The sequence below is a fragment of the Calonectris borealis genome, chromosome Z (genome assembly GCF_964195595.1).
Source record: "Calonectris borealis chromosome Z, bCalBor7.hap1.2, whole genome shotgun sequence".
Lineage (NCBI taxonomy): Eukaryota > Metazoa > Chordata > Aves > Procellariiformes > Procellariidae > Calonectris > Calonectris borealis.
In genome coordinates this window covers 38,771,545-38,784,959 of record NC_134352.1, presented here as the reverse complement: position 1 = coordinate 38,784,959, position 13,415 = coordinate 38,771,545, and the positions used below count along the sequence as shown (strand labels likewise).

The following is a 13,415-nucleotide window of genomic DNA, read 5'->3' as shown; positions in this document are numbered from 1 at the left end:
GCTACATTACCTCCAAGCAGAGGCAGAGCCTCCTGCCTCAGTCTTCTCATACCCTAGGAAGCTAAGAAAGTGCCCTTTGCCTTTGCGGCCCTGGTCTTGAAGACCATTCAAGCTGGAATTTTCATTCATAGATGTACTTAAGCATTAAGACACAACCAACCTGTCCACCATCCTAAGCTGCCCATTATTTCTGTTTGATATCTTGTTTCTCAAGTGGTAGAAATGGAATGAAACAGAACTTTGTTTCCGACTGTAGCAGGAAAAGCAGTAGGTGGCACAAAATATGTACAATATGAATAGCTGAATTTTGCAAATTAATCTTCAGATGTGGTTTTCACATTCATGGAAAGGTGAATGTATAAGTAATAATGCAGGAGTGGAAGGCTGCCATAGCAATGGAGAAAAGAAATCGACAAGTTTTAGCCCTGAATGACAGAATATTATGTTCGCAGAATCAGTTAGGATTTCATGGACATCTTATTGTCTGACACTATAAAGCATGTCGTTCTTTTATCATTTTTGTCTGTCAGTCCTTTAAATATATGCAAACTACACTGCAAAGCTAATTTCTCAACACTAGATACACATTATATAAGCATCCTGCTCACAGGGTATGCAGAATAAAGAAAAGTCACATAGTAAGTAGTCCATTTTTAGAGAAAAACTGGTCCTTCAGCTGGGAAAGCTGGGTTATTCATCCTGCCTTTGATGTCACGCATCTATCTGTAAAACCAAAAGACTTAATACCTTCCACATTTGTGATAAAACTGTATTTTAAAACACGTAATTTCTCAAATATACAAGATAAAATTATATATACTGAATACCAATAATATATTCCAAATCAAACCTGGTCTAAGTAGATACTCAAAATATAGGACAAAAGAAAAAGGAACAATACGTAGGTACTAGGTCTGGCTGGGATGGAGTTAACTTTCCTCACAGCAGCCTGTACAGTGCTGTGCTTTGCATTTGTGGCTGGGACAGTATTGAAAACATACCAGTGATTTGGCTATTGCTAAGCAGTGCTTGCACAGCATCAAGGCTTTCTCTCCACCAGCCCCCACTACCACCAAAGGCTAGTAGGGTGGGAGTAGGCAAGAATTTGGGAGGGGACAGAGCCAGGACAGCTGACTCCAACCGACCAAAGGGATATCCTGTACCATGTGATGTTGTGTTCAGCAATAAAAGCTGGGGAAAAGAAGGAGGAGGCGGTGACATTTGTGGTTACGGTGCTGGTCTTCCCAAGCAACCACTACGCGTGCTGAGGCCCTGGTTCCCAGGAAATGGATGGACATCTGCCTGCCAATGGGAAGTAGTGAATAAATTCATCTTTTTGCTTTGTTTCCATATGCAGCTTTTGCTTTTCTAGTTAAACTGCCTTTATCTCAGCCCACGAGTTTTTCCATCTCATTTTCTCCTGCTCTCTTGTTCAGGAAAGGGAGTGAGAGAGCAGCTGGGTGGGCATCTGCCAGCCAGCCAAGGTCAACCCACAACAGTGTATTACCATTCGATCCCATTTATCCTTTTTCTGCACTCCTTGGAAGAGAGATTGTATTTGTAACTCTTAACACTAATGTTGTATTAAAAAATAATGTACCATGCTTAATACAACACAGTACCATTGGGAGAACAAACTTAGGATAAAGGAGCAAGAGATTTGATACATAGATTATCACATCACCTGAACTGCTATTTATTTTCTGGGTCATTACAGTAATTATACATTAGTAGTAGTCCTTGACAGTTTTCTAGGTAGAAGGATGGGAATTCAGTAGAACAGGATTTATTTGAAAGTTTTGGAATCTTTCACTTTGAACACTGAATTAATTTGAACTGACAAAATATGAACAGGAGTTCTGCAGTAAATGCAAATCCTTCCATCTTGATGGATTTCTGGTATGATTATAAAATCTGTTCCCAGGTAATGATGTGTGTAGTTTCTCAATTTACTGTTGTTGCAATACGTATGAGTTGACCTAAATATAACTGCACAACAGTAACAGTACTTAGATTAGATTAGACCATGCAGCATTGATGTGTTTGGTAAGTTAAATATGCAAGTGAATCAATATTTAACATTGTGTACTTTTCCTTTACATGATGTTTTTTCAAGTGCAACAGTAGAAAACATGAAAACCAGGTATTTTTGTATTCAGAAATAAATAATTTCCTAGAATCTTACCAGAAGCAGCTATATTTTTAATATAATTTTTGATCTTATTATTTGCAACATTAAAAAGAGAAGTGATGGTGACCTCCATAACGAGGTTGTCCATTATTTCCAAAATAGATGTAATTGCACCTAAGCAGAGATGATATATCTTGGAACAAATATTTGCAAATTGTGCATATCAACCTTCACAATCACATTAAATGTCTAAAAGCTAATTAACAATCTATTCATTACAGATAAACAAGACTAATCCAATCCAAGAAAAAGGTATGTCTAGTTTTGTGACCACCTTGAATTCCTCTCTTAGGCATCCTACCTGGAGTGAACTGATCATAATTAGGTCAAGATACTTAATGATTTTTGCAGTGCTACATGTTCTTACAAATATTTGCTCTGGAATGCAAGCATTTGTTCTTTCCTTTAAATTCAGCACAGTGTAGTAAGAGGCACAATAGTGAATGTATATATATCCAAACTATTGACCGAAAAGATCTTTTTTGATTCTTTACTTCATGCAATTTTGGAGTTAAATGAACCAGATGCAGAGCTGATGTCAAAAGGAGCGGTCCAACCATTTATTTTTCTTTTTAAACCACCCCTTGCCAGTATGCTGATTCAAATAAAAAATTCCGGTTTGTATTTTGTACAGCTATGTTTTCAATGGAAAGGCAGCTCCAACCCACCACACAACTTCATTGTCACTAGAGCCAACACAGGGTAATCAGTAGCAGTGCATATCAAAAGGGCAAAAGAAGGCAGGACCAGTTGGCAAAAGCACAGCTTCAGCTTAATTTGAACCAGTCATGAAGCATCCCCAGAGAAAGACAGATGTGTATAGGATACTTCCCATTCTTTTTTTACTTCCTTTCAAGCTCAGCTTAATTTTTGACTGCCTACCAAAGGGGTAGCCTGTAGACTTGTCATGTCTATTGAGGTTACAGATAGTGCCTGGACATCCTGAGTGTAGGAGTTCCTGTGATTTCACTGGACATCCTGAGTGTAGGAGTTCCTGTGATTTCACTAATCACGAACTCTGCCGGTTGTGCAAGCATTTTCCAGACCTTTGTGCTCTTCCTGAGAAAATGGAGTATGGGCTGAACCCAAACACCTCTCCAATCCTCCTCACTGCATTTTTAAAGAGTAAGTTACCACTTTGCTTTATCATGTTATCATCAGACAACTCTGCACCCAAAAATGGAATTCAAGTAGCAATATTAAGACCCTGTTTTTTCCACATAAACCCAGCTTGTCATATTATAGATGCCCATATTATAGATAGATGGTTCCTTAGAATTACTCCCATCTTGATGGTTGAGTCACAAAATTAACTCTCCAAGATTCAATAGCAGTGCAAGACTCTACAATTATTTTACTTTGAAAAAGAGGCACAAAAAATAACTGTGAACTGACCCAATTATTTCTCATTAACCCATTTATAAGAGTAGTTCTCTCTTCCAGGGTTGTGAAGATTACTTTTCCGGAACATACAAATTTGTTGACTACATTAAAACTTCCAGTTTTGCAAACTGAAAGTTATTAAATTCCTAAAAGACATGTTCATATGAAAGTTGCATTACTTTGAAAAAGAGGTAGAGGTACAGGATGCCCGTCATAGAAATAGCCTATCTTCTTGTTATTGGGATGAAAACACACTAAACCTTGCCAGACATTCGTGTGTCAGTTTGAGGTGTGCAACAATGAGGTGATGAGGATGTTTTTGCAGTGAGTGCTCTTACGACGCAATTAATGATGCTGTCTTGTGCCAACACCAACTTTTTAGAAAATATTTGCCAGATGAAGCTTTGATCTGCTGTTTATGGGAAGTGATAGGATACTACTGTTAACTCATAAAGTATCCTATTAACTACATAGCATAGATTACAAATGATATGTAAATGAAGGTAAGTTTAGGAGACAGAAGTGTGTTTGAGGATTTTGGTTTTAAAGCTGTCTCCAAAGATATGATCTCTCATCTATAATTTATAATCATAGAAACATTTTGGTTGGAAAAGACCCTTAAGATCATTGAGTCCAACTGTAAACCTAACACTGCCAAGTCCACCTCTAGACCACGCCCCTAAGTCTACGTGTCTTTTAAATACCTCTAGGGTATGGTGACTCAATTACTTCCCTCGGCAGCCTGTACCAATGTTTGAAAAACCTTTCAGTGAAGAATTTTTTCCAAATATCCAATCTAAACCTCCCCTGGCGCAACTTAAGGCCATTTCCTCTTGCCCTATTGCTTGTTACTTGGGAAAAGACACCGACACCCACCTCGCTACAACCTCCTTTCGGGTAGTTGTAGAGAGCAATAAGGTCTCCCCTGAGCCTCCTTTTCTCCAGGCTAAACAACCCCAGTTCCTTCAGCCACTCTTCACAGGACTTGTTCTCTAGACCCTTCACCAGCTCCATTGCTCTTCTCTGGACATGCTCCAGCACCTCAATGTCCTTCTTGTAGTGAGGGGCCCAAAACTGAACACAGGATTCGAGGTGCGGCCTCACCAGTGCCAAGTACAGGGCGACAATCACCTCCCTACTCCTGCTGGCCCCACCGATACATGTTACAAGCCAGGATGCTATTCGCCCTCTTGACCACCTGGGCACACTGCTGGCTCATATTCAGCCAGCTCTCAACCAACACCCTCAGGTCCTTTTCTGCCACGCAGCTTTCCAGCCACTCTTCCCCAAATGTTGCATGGGGTTGTTGTGACCCAAGTGTGAGTCGGCACTAAATAAAAGGTCTTGGGATGATATTTCTCTTTCCCTAAACTCTGTTCTTGCAGAGGTTTTGATCTGCAAATGCCCCAAGTTTTTTTTAGAATTTATTCTTGCAATTTAAGTATACCCAGTGGAGTTTCCCTCCCAATAGGCTGATTCACTGTCACAGAATCACAGAATAATTCAGACTGGAAGAGACCTCAAGGTAAGTTCACAATCTTAAAGGTACAATTTTAAGTGTTGAGTTTATGTATTTATTTCACATTGTATATAGTAAGAGGCTTTCTACTGCTGTTATATGTGACTTTCACATATTTTCTTAGCAGCTAATGATTCTTTATTTACACAATGTTCTTCAGATATGAAGTGAAAAAAAAAATTGTATCTGGTAAATCTGGTTGATGTAGGGTAGCTTTCTTAAACTGCTATAGGTCTCACCTTACATCCAAGAACCAGCAGGAAATTACTAAAACTTTTTGTTAGTTAGCTTAAAAGAATATATTATCAAGAAGGAAATGTTAACTTTTGTTTATTTCTGATGCACAAACATATGAGATTCCCAACTGTAATGTGACTGTTTAACTGGTAAATTTTATTGAACAATCAGCATATTTCGTAACATCTGACAATTAGATTAATGGCTGTGGATCAACCTCTGACCATCAGATAATATGAATTTGAAGTGAACAGAGTCAAGATTTTTGCATTATTTAATCTGAAATCACTTCAGGAATGATTCAAACCAGCCCATCATTCAAGCTTTCTTAGCACAGATCTTGAATTAATAGTTGTCAAATATTTTCAGCTTTCTCACATTATGGACAAATCCACTTGATGTAAGCCACGAAGTATTTTTTATCTTCCTACCAGGAATCTGATACTAGCAGGAAAAAAAAAAACAAAACCCAAACTGGGAGGCTGTGGTGTAAAACAAAATCTAAATAATCCCCAGGTCTATGATCTCTCTTATCACCTTCACACTCAAGAATGCAAGCATATCCTTGACAACACATATAGCATATGAGTCTATTAATCAATTTCTGATCAGGACTGCAATTCAAATGTTAGCTCTGTAGCAACGTACAGTATAACACACACAGCTGGGTGAAAATCAGTCCTTCTAAGACCATACTCTCATGAGAATGGCATGCCTGTATGACAGCCATATGTCTACCGGGGATACCAACAGACTAGCCAACCAGCTTAACTATGTCTGAAATTTTTTCTGTAGCAACTAATGTAACAAATTGAATATGAGACAGTAGAAAAGGTGATTTTTAATTTAAACAAAACTGATTTCACTCAACTATTTTTACCCTTTAATACTCAATTTTCATACTAACAAGCCACAGGACGTGTATTTCCAGTTAGTCTGGCCAAAGTTTCTTGTGTGTAATCCAGAAGAAAAGGGATGGTTGCTCTCAAGCCCTTCTCATGTATCCTGGTTACGACGACTGATAATAAGCAAGAAGTTTTCAGACATGCCTTTGTGGTACCTACCCACTAGAATATGAAAGAATTAGATCTTTTTGCCTCTTCACCCGATCTCATCTGTCATGAGTCACTGGGCAACCTTGCCAATGTATTTATTTTTTGTCTCATTTGTCTGGGAGTCTTAACACTCCAGCTCTGCTCTTCATCTTCCTTCCACCTTTTCTCAATGGCTTCAGTCTGTCTTTGTTTTCCTGATCTGGAGAAATGCTTCTACCATGCACTTTGATCTTGATGACCTGCTTCTTTAGATGCTATTGATACATACCATTTTTTTAACCCTTCTTCTGCCATTTTTTCTTGTGCTTTCACAAAATTATGTTCATATGTCATTCATACAAATGTTAATATTCCTAATGCAAATTCCTATACTCTCAAATAGCCTCTAGAGGATACACCAAACCACACTTTTTATGAGTAAACGACTCCTTCTCTTGCAGAATATAGACTCCTCACATCTAAGGAAGAAATCTAGTCAACCACTTCTAAAGCAGGAAGATTCACGTCCACAGAAAATATTTTCTTACTCTGGGTTATATCTGATATACATATTCATACCATTCCCCCTGATTCCTAGTTTTGTAGAGCTTAAAGCAAGACCCGTCACAGGTTATTTTCATAGTTCCGACAAAGGTACATTGCATAAGGTCTGCGTGACTTTAGTAGATAGAAGCTGGTTTTGACAGTCCAAACCATTACTGGTAGAAGTAGTCTAGTAGGATATTAGAGCTGAGGCTGAATTCCATCTGAAACTTCATCCCAAATATTTTGGACTATGTCTTTAAAGCAAATAGAACCATCTGTAAGCTATGTAAGAGCTAAGTTAGCAGCAATTCAGACTACTAGAGTCTAGATTACTAGTCTCTGTTCTGAGGACATGTGTTTTTCTTCTTCCATCAAATAGGTCATAGGGACTTCTAACAATTATTTTAAGTATTTTCACTCATGAGCCAGATTACCATAAGACAAAAGACAAAATCTGCCATTATTTTCATTAATGGAACCACCCTTTCAAACAACCATAATATAATAAATATGCTTAATATAATTAATATGCTTAATAAAATGCTCATTACATCATCTATCAGTGAGTATTTCATTTCTAGATTCAATTAATTCAGCAAAGAATAAATCAGAAACAGCATTTATGGCAAATCCTCCATTTGTTTTTGTTGTAAAGACAGTAAAAAAGTGAGACCTGGCCTGCATTTATCTCACCAGTAGCATCATGGTTCATTGTTAGTCAGAACTAATCTTTACTGATGTTTTTCCCAAGACTTAATTCAGAGTGAGACACTGTGCTCTATACCTCAGGTGTCAAAAGAGCACAAATAATTATCTCCATAGAATGTAATCCATTCACAAATCACCTGACACACTTGGTTGCAGAAGATTCAAAGGAAAACAATTTTTGCCTCAGATTTTCAAAATGGACTGCTGGTTATAAATGGCAACATATGATATTAATTGTGTGACTCATTCAGATATTCCTGGAGCTTATTCACTACAGATGCAAATTAGATTGGCACATGCTTCAGTAGAATTTCCTTAACTGAAATGCAGTGAACAGCCACACTGAGACCATTCATATATTTCATGTGAGTCCTGAGGGATGGCATTAGACGAGACCCTCAGTCTTCTTCAAAAAATTCCATGAGGAGCAAACCATATGCCACTCACCAAGTTTAGGATTCAGTCCTAAGACTAAAAAGCTACATGTACAGTAGAAGTGGTCTCTTACAGATAGTTTTTAATCATGACTCCCATAACTTGACAACCACACGGCAGAGAGGAAACAGTCGAGGAGGTTCCTGGAGTGTGTGGAGGATAACTTCCTGACACAGCTGGTAAGCGAGCCCACTAGGGGAGGTGCCTCGCCTGACCTGCTGTTCACAAACAGAGAAGGACTGGTAGGAGATGTGGTAGTCGGAGGCCGGCTTGGGCTTAGCAACCATGAAATGGTAGAATTCTCGATACTTGGTGAAGTAAAGAGGAGGGCCAGCAAAACCGCTACCATGGACTTCCGGAGGGCGGACTTTGGCCTGCTCAGGACACTGGTCGAGAGGGTCCCTTGGGAGACAGTCCTGAAGGGCAAAGGGGTCCAGGAAGGCTGGACATTCTTCAAGAAGGAAGTCTTAAAGGCGCAGGAGCGGGCTGTCCCCATGTGCCGCAAGAAGAATGGGTGTGGAAGACGTCCGGCCTGGCTGAACGGGGAGCTCTGGCTGGGACTCAGGAAAAAGAGGAGAATTTACCACCTTTGGAAGAAGGGGCAGGCAACTCAGGAAGAGTACAGGGTTCTCATTAGGTCGTGCAGAGAGGAAATTAGAAAGGCAAAAGCCCGGATAGAACTCAACCTGGCCACTGTCCTGAGAGACAACAAAAAATGCTTTTACAAGTATATTAATGACAAAAGGAGAGCCAAGGCGAATCTCCATCCTCTATTGGATGCGGGGGGGAACATCGCCACCAAGGATGAGGATAAGGCTGAGGTACTCAATGCCTTCTTTGCCTCAGTCTTTAATAGTCAGAGTGGTTATCCTCAGGGTACTCAGCCTCCTGAGCAGGAAGACAAGGATGACGAGCAGGATAAACCCCCCATAATTCAAGAGGAAGAAGTTAATGACCTGCTATGCCACCTGGATGTTCAGAAGTCTATGGGACTGGATGGGATCCACCCGAGGGTTCTGAGGGAGCTGGCGGAGGAGCTTGCCGAGCCGCTCTCCATCATTTACCAGCAGTCCTGGTTAACTGGGGAGGTCCCGGACAACTGGAGGCTCGCCAATGTGACAACCATCTACAAGAAGGGCCGGAAGGAGGATCCGGGGAACTACAGGTCGGTCAGCCTGACCTCGGTGCCGGGGAAGATCATGGAGCAGTTCGTTTTGAGGGCGCTCACGAGCCATGTCCGGGACAACCAGGGGATCAGGCCCAGCCAGCACGGGTTCATGGAAGGCAGGTCCTGCTTGACCAACCTGATCTCCTTCTATGACCAGGTGACCCACCTAGTGGATGAGGGAAAGGCTGTGGATGTGGTCTACCTGGACTTCAGTGAAGCCTTTGACGCTGTCTCCCACAGCATTCTCCTAGAGAAACTGGCGGCTCACGGCCTAGACAGGTGCACTCTTCGTTGGGTAAAAAACTGGCTGGACAGCCGAGCCCAGAGAGTTGTGGTGAATGGAGTTAAATCCAGTTCGTGGCCGGTCACGAGCGGTGTTCCCCAGGGCTCAGTACTGGGGCCGGTCCTGTCAATATCTTTATCAACGATCTGGACGAGGGGATCGAGTGCTCCCTCAGTAAGTTTGCAGACGACACCAAGCAGGGCGGGAGTGTTGATCTGCTGGAGGGTAGGAAGGCTCTGCAGAGGAACCTGGACAGGCTGGATCGATGGGCTGAGGCCAACTGTGTGAGGTTCAACAAGGCCAAGCGCCGGGTCCTGCACTTCGGCCACAACAACCCCAGGCAACGCTACAGGCTTGGGGAAGAGTGGCTGGAAAGCTGCCCGGAGGAAAAGGACCTGGGGGTGCTGACTGACAGCCGGCTGAACATGAGCCGGCAGTGTGCCCAGGTGGCCAAGAAGGCCAATGGCATCCTGGCCTGTATCAGAAATAGTGTGGCCAGCAGGAGCAGGGAGGTGATCGTGCCCCTGTACTCGGCACTGGTGAGGCCGCACCTCGAATCCTGTGTTCAGTTTTGGGCCCCTCACTACAACAAGGACATGGAGGTGCTGGAGCGTGTCCAGAGGAGGGCAACAAAGCTGGTGAAGGGCCTGGAGCACAAGTCTTATGAGGAGCGGCTGAGGGAACTGGGGTTGTTTAGTCTGGAGAAGAGGAGGCTGACGGGAGACCTCATCGCGCTCTACAACTACCTGAAAGGAGGTTGTAGTGAGGTGGGTGTTGGTCTCTTCTCCCAAGTAACAAGCGATAGGACGAGAGGAAATGGCCTCAAGTTGCGCCAAGGGAGGTTTAGATTGGACATTAGGAGAAATTTCTTTACTGAAAGAGTGGTCAGGCCTTGGAACAGGCTGCCCAGGGAAGTGGTTGAGTCACCATCCCTGGAAGTATTTAAAAGACGTGTGGATGAGGCCCTTAGGGACATGGTGTAGTGGGCATGGTGTGTTGGGTTGACGGTTGGACACGATGATCTTGGAGGTCTTTTCCAACCTTAATGATTCTATGATTCTCCAGAGTTTGGAGCCTTATCATCTGGATTACAGATGGAGACAGAGCTTAGAGGCAAGCTAAAGAGCTTTTGGTTGCTCTCACCTGTATGCCCAAAGAGATCATGCAAGGGACTAGCAAGATACAGAATAAGGACAAGGGACACTTTCATACTTCTTTGCCATAGCCATATATCCTGAAGGAGAACATGAGTGCTAAATATCTTAAAAGACCTGCAGCCACTATAAAAGCAACTTGCTTTTGTAGTCATACTTAACTCCCTTTAAATGTTGCTCTCATTAAGAGGCAATTAAAGTAGTTCATTAAGAAATTCAGGTCTTTTGGTGGTGGTGGTTTTATTAATATATGCTGCTTCATGCATATTGGAAAACTGAAAGCAGGCAGACTTGCCTGCTTTGCTTCCTCAGGCTCTAGTAACACTTCATTGCTGTAAAACAGTACTGTAAAAGAATATAAAAGCAAAGGGAAATAACAAAAACTTTCTTGGACGACAGTGCTTTTGTCATAAAGCCTTTGCAGTAGATTAAGTTTTGAGAAATCCATTACTTCTTTTTGTTGTTGTTTTCTTTTTCTTTCTGTTCATTCCTTGGGCTGCTTAAGGGCTGTGGAGATCCTCTGGACACTCTCTGCCTGGGTTGGACTTTTATCCACAGAATCTTTTTAAGACAGTAGTATCAGGGATATTTTGTGTTCTGCCATTTCTTGGAAATCACCCCAATACATCCATGAGATTATTGATTTCCATAGCGTTACAGTTGTGTGAGGTGAACAAAAAACACCATGGTTTTCAATATTACAGCTGCGACAACTTAGTACTATTTTGTTTCACACAAGGGGAATATGGTTTTCTCAGGTTTTCTTTGTAACAAACATCTATGTGAAACAGCAATAAAATTTCAGCTGTTCCTAATCAGACAGGACTTCCTTCATTCTTAACCCAAATTTCCCAGACCCACAAAACTATTTTCCTCTGACGTAGCAAGTAACAAACATTTGAGGTGTTAATTTCAAATCCTTAAAAAAATAATGCCTGCATCAGGAGTCATGGAAGAACATCTCTCACTGCAAACTAGAAAAAAACTTTTCATTGAAGACAAGATTTACCCCTTACAGAATGATTGAACTCCCTATTGAAGACCTAGCTAGTATTAGAGAAAGGCAGAAAGAGGCACTAGTTAATGTGGGCACGGGGAATCAACGCCTGATCTTGCTTTCAGGAAAAACGTCCAAAGTCAACATGAGTTTCATGGAGCGAGCATATAGTATTGGTTCACATAAAATTACAGCCCCAAATCCTGCAAGTGCTATACCATGAATAGTCCTGTTGATACCAGAATATACACATAAAATGACTCAAAAGCGTGTTTTCGAAATTGAGCTGTTTTGGCCAGCTGGATTGAAATGGCTGGCAGAGCAGAAGTGCAACAGAAAGATGTATCTTTGTGTTTCACAACTCATACATACCATGCTGAGGAAAGTTCTCCATTTCTCAGACAACAGTAGGTTTGCAAGGCAGGAATACATCCCTCCACTGTTATTCATGAAGCATGCTGTACAAGCCATACTGTCTGAAAAAATGTAAATATTCAGCTAGTGAGATTAAACTGAAGTAACGAATATCTCTGGTGAAATACTTAGGTATCTGCCAAATTAGGAAAATCATGCTATATACTCCTGCCACTGTAGGCAGCTTTTATCTTTCTACGGCTCTCTCTTACCTTTGACATTTCTAGGTTCTATTTTAATAGCCATGTGTAAAACACATACTACATATCTTCTTTTGAAATACGTAGTAGCTTATATTCTTAGTGCCACTTTTAACTGTGGTGTCACATAAATATATTTATCGTATGTGTCAATTCATTTGTGACTCAAAGAAAGATTGAAGATTTCTGTAGATACTCTTGAAATGAAGAGGTAGGTACTCATCCCAAGCCTCCACCTTCAGTTTTCTGCCTTCCTCCTTCTTCTAACACCATCATATCTATTTGTAATATTAAGTGATTCCAAACTATTTTTCTTGCAGTATCACAAACCTGCCTTCTGCAACACGTAACTATTTAATAGTGTGATCTTAGTTTAACAATATTAGCTATATTACATATTTTAATTCCTACATACTCTGGTTGTACAAGCAAAAAGGTGAAGGGTGCCAATTTTCAGGCTCTTGCTTTATAAGAGTTTTCAAATTTAGTGACGGGTACACTGGAAGACTGTGGTACCCACTTTTTGCTCCTGATTAGTAAATTCCCTGCTTAAACTTGTCATGCACCTCCTAACACACTTTACATTGGATGGTTCTCGGTTTTATATTAATATAATACTGCACGCAGCATAGCTGTTCTTTTACTTCACCTTCTGAATCACTTTAAGTAGCAGTCCTGGTTATCAAGATAGCAAATCCACATGAATACCCATTTATTCATGGAAATGGATCTGCTAATTACTATGCTTCCGAAGGTGCTTCTTTAATTGTGCTCTTCAACACACCTTTTTCTTACAGAAAAGTATATGATTTTTCGAGGTAGACATAAATATGAATAGCTTCTGTTTATTACCACCTGACCTAATTTCCTCATAACACTATCCACTTTATAAGAAACAGCAAATGGGGGGTGGAGTGGGTGTAGAATAAAACAGTAGAGCCATAGTCACTCTGTATCTATCAACAACATTTTGCTTAAGCGTACAGGTCATTGGCTGCATTGTTTCCACCCCCCCCCCCTTTTTTTTACTCATCCCATTTAATCAGCAATACAAACAATTACAGATTCAATCAGATCCTTGATGATTGTTAATAAAAAGCTCTAAAAAAGTCACACCACCATGTAAAACAAGGGCATGTCTTACAC

General features: G+C 40.9%; 1 long non-coding RNA gene across 5 annotated transcripts in view; it reads right to left on the bottom strand.

Annotated features, from left to right (window-relative positions):
• Positions 1-13,415, bottom strand: part of LOC142075570 (uncharacterized) — a 56,938-nt gene that overhangs the window by 24,795 nt on the left and 18,728 nt on the right. For all 5 annotated transcript variants that reach the window (XR_012670927.1, XR_012670925.1, XR_012670926.1 and 2 more), the window contains one exon: positions 12,028-12,131. This is a non-coding gene — a long non-coding RNA (uncharacterized LOC142075570). The remainder of the gene's footprint in view (positions 1-12,027; positions 12,132-13,415) is intronic.